A 3460-nucleotide genomic window follows, 5' to 3' on the forward strand; every position below is an offset into this window, starting at 1 on the left:
GCCTCTTCATCACTGAACTCCACGCCCGCTTTATTTTCCTATTTTCATCTTCATTATACATGTGCTTCTTATTGTTAACCAACAACACTAGGTTTACACACAGCCAAAGGGCTATAAACAGTGTTAATATAAGTCACAGCTGAGCTGATGCAGGATTATGATCAATGCCAGTAATATTCAGTTTTATAAAATGTATTAGTACATGAGTAAAGTCGGGACATTGGGTTTCTCAGTAATGATGAGCAGGTACCAGACACTTCCTTTGTTCCAAACCACAACCAAGTTGCTAAGTTGTCATATATTTCAAGACATTGTGAATCATACCCATTCAAATGATTTTGTACTAGTCCAATCCCCCAGCCGTAACAAGGACACAATGTGTTATAGATGTGAAGCACTCATCCTGCCTTCCAGGCTCTTTGACTGAACACAAAATATCATGCGTGTGAGTCGCCACTAGGGGCAGAGTGGCTAACCGTGAGTGAATGAATGGAGGAGTTTCATAAATATGGTGTCAGGTGGGTCATGTCAGGTGGGTCATGTTAGGAGTCCACAATGCGGATGCTTTCTGGCCATTATCCTCCTGTCTTATTTACCCCCAAGACCAAGTTGTTGAAATGGTCCAATATCTCAAAATGTCTGAGTGTCTGTCTGTTTACTGGGCGCTGCCATGATGAATCGAATGCGACTTGGAATGAAAATAATTAAGCATTACATCACGCGCAGGAGTGATTTATGAGAATTAAACCATGCCTAGGGGTGGTCGTTAGACCCCACTAGGCATGGTCTAATTCTCATAACCCACGACTGCGCGTGGTGTAATGGCTTTTATACAACTGGCACATTCATCCAACCTTATTGCTATACAATAAACACACATTAATTGAAGATTTATTGACAAAACCATCCGCAGAAAAAGTAGTTCCAAAAAAGATTAAGAGAAGTTGCCTACGTGAGCAGCGATGTTTCAAGGCATTCCATCTAAAGTGAGCGTGTGTGAGCGTGTGTTATGGGATTGATTGATTGATTGATTGAAAATTGTATTACAGATACAGTGCTTACATCTTTATACAATTGCCTAATTCATCCAACCTTATTGCTATACAATAAACACACATTAATTAAAGCATAATGGACGTTGCGTTTATGCAATTCATGCAATTTATGCAATTCAATTCCCCCTCCTCGCAGTCCTCGCCTCACGTTAAAATACCATTGGCTATAGGCTTTTTAAACAATTGAATAGGCTAAACGTTTTAATTTCTTTAATTCACATTTGTTTATTTCATTTCATTTTTCCCGACATAATGCTACCTGCCTCGACGAAATCCGTGATTCGGTTGCGATACAGATGAATTATGAAGTTAGCGGTTGTTATTGGAATGCTTGATTGATTGATTGAAAATGTTATTACCAGATTGCAGAATGGGTACAATACAGTACAGCTCAATACACACAATTGTTAAGGGGATGCAGACCAGAGAAAGACTTTCGTCTTGTTTACATCAGGGTCCCCCATTTTCAATTCATCATAACATATGACATACATGACATACAGATAGACAGTACTGCTCCATCTAGACATTTATGACATACCAGATTTACAAATACAGTACTGTTTTTGTAGGGTGATTATGGTTTATTTACATTGATGGTAACATTCCCGGTTATAGTGCAGTTTGTGAAAAGAGTATATGGGTCGTTTTTTTGCCTCTTAGCTGGAACAGAATTCTCAGAACCTTCTGCACCTTCTGCGATGCGCTTTTGCGCAGATGAGCCTGCGAGAACATTGCTATAATTTGCCTGTCTTAACCAGTTCGAAACAAGGCGGACATTAATAAAATGTTCAATCAATTCAATAACCCATGCTCACTTACAACCAGTGATGCCACAGATTACTTGTAAAAGTAATCCGATTACTGATTATTGATTACTCCTTTAAAAAGTAATCCAAGTTACTTTACTGATTACTTGATTATCAGAGTAACTTAGTTACTTTGAAAGTAACTAGGTTACGAAGTCGTCGTCGTTCCCCCAACCGTTTTTTTTAAACGCTTTATTGAAAGTGCATAAATTGTTTTTAACTTGTTTCTCTGCACATAACGTAAATTGTTAAACTACTGTAGTGCTTCAGCTTCTGTACCATCAAGTATGGTAAAGCAACAGTCTATGATGCTCACAGCATTAGAGCAGCCAGCCAGTGGTTTTACAAAACCAGTGTATATCCATTCACATCTAACAAATGCAGGCTGAACTATTCAATTATATCAACTGTAACTATTAAATTGTTTTTATAAATGTCTCTCTATAAACATACAATCAGTCTCTCTTTAACATGTAAATTAACTGTAAATCTGGCAAATAAGAGCTTTTGCTCTGCCACCATCAAATATACATTAATCAAAAGGGAAAGAAACAATCTCTCTCTTTTGCTGTTTGGCTGGCCTCCGAGTCCTCCTGTACCTAGTCGAAGCGTCGGCTAGTGAATGAATGAATGAATGAATGAAAACTTTATTAACAGATTGCAGAATGGGTACAGTACAGTACAGCTCAATACATACAATTGTTAAGGGGATGCAGACCAGAGAAAGACTTTTGTCTTGTTTACATCAGGGTCCCCCAGTGTTGTGATTCCAGATGCTTTCAATGCAATTGGATGTGCTGTTTTTAGCGGTAGACAGTATTTTGTTTCCTCCGCATATGAACGTGAAGTAGTGACTGAGGCTATACGAGCGTTTTGGGATGGAAGTCTGAACAGAAACTCACTTTTAATTTTGCCAAGCGTTTTGGGGTGGAATTCTCCGACGACGGAGCCCTGCTGTCACACGATTGGCGCATATGTCACATGACGTGCTGTGAAGACCCGCCCTACTCTGCCTCTGATTCGCAGACTGTGGATGGGGAATGTGATTGTACCAAAGCAGATGTCACTCACAGACAGAGTGTCCAGTCACGCCGCGGGGACACTTGTGTAACCCTTTCACTGCCACACTACGTCACTCCCAAAAGAAAAACAGCTCAAAATGTATTTTTGACTGTCGAAAACGAAATAAAATACTGCATTCCGCCTGCATTATGAATTTATGATGAGATAGTAACGAAATAGTAATGCACAGCCACTTGGACAAGTAACTGCAATCAGATTACTGGCTTTTAAAGATTAACGCGTTAGATTACTATTTTCGGGGGAAAGTAATCAGATTACAATAACGCGTTACTTAGTAACGCGTTACCGGCATCACTGCTTACAACAGCGCACCTCCGTGTGAGCGTGTGTTATTGGTTTGATTGCTTAAACATTTTATTAACAGTGAAATGCATGTCCTTTTGACGAATGGCATCTAACAACAGACTTCCTACGATTTATATTTTGTTCCACAATTACTCATGACCCACCAATTACATGATCCAACATTGTGTAAGAAACTAACACATTCACCATGACAGAATCGTTTTTGAA

Source organism: Notolepis coatsorum (genome assembly GCF_963971535.1).
Source record: "Notolepis coatsorum genome assembly, chromosome: 7".
Taxonomy (NCBI): Eukaryota; Metazoa; Chordata; class Actinopteri; order Aulopiformes; family Paralepididae; genus Notolepis; species Notolepis coatsorum.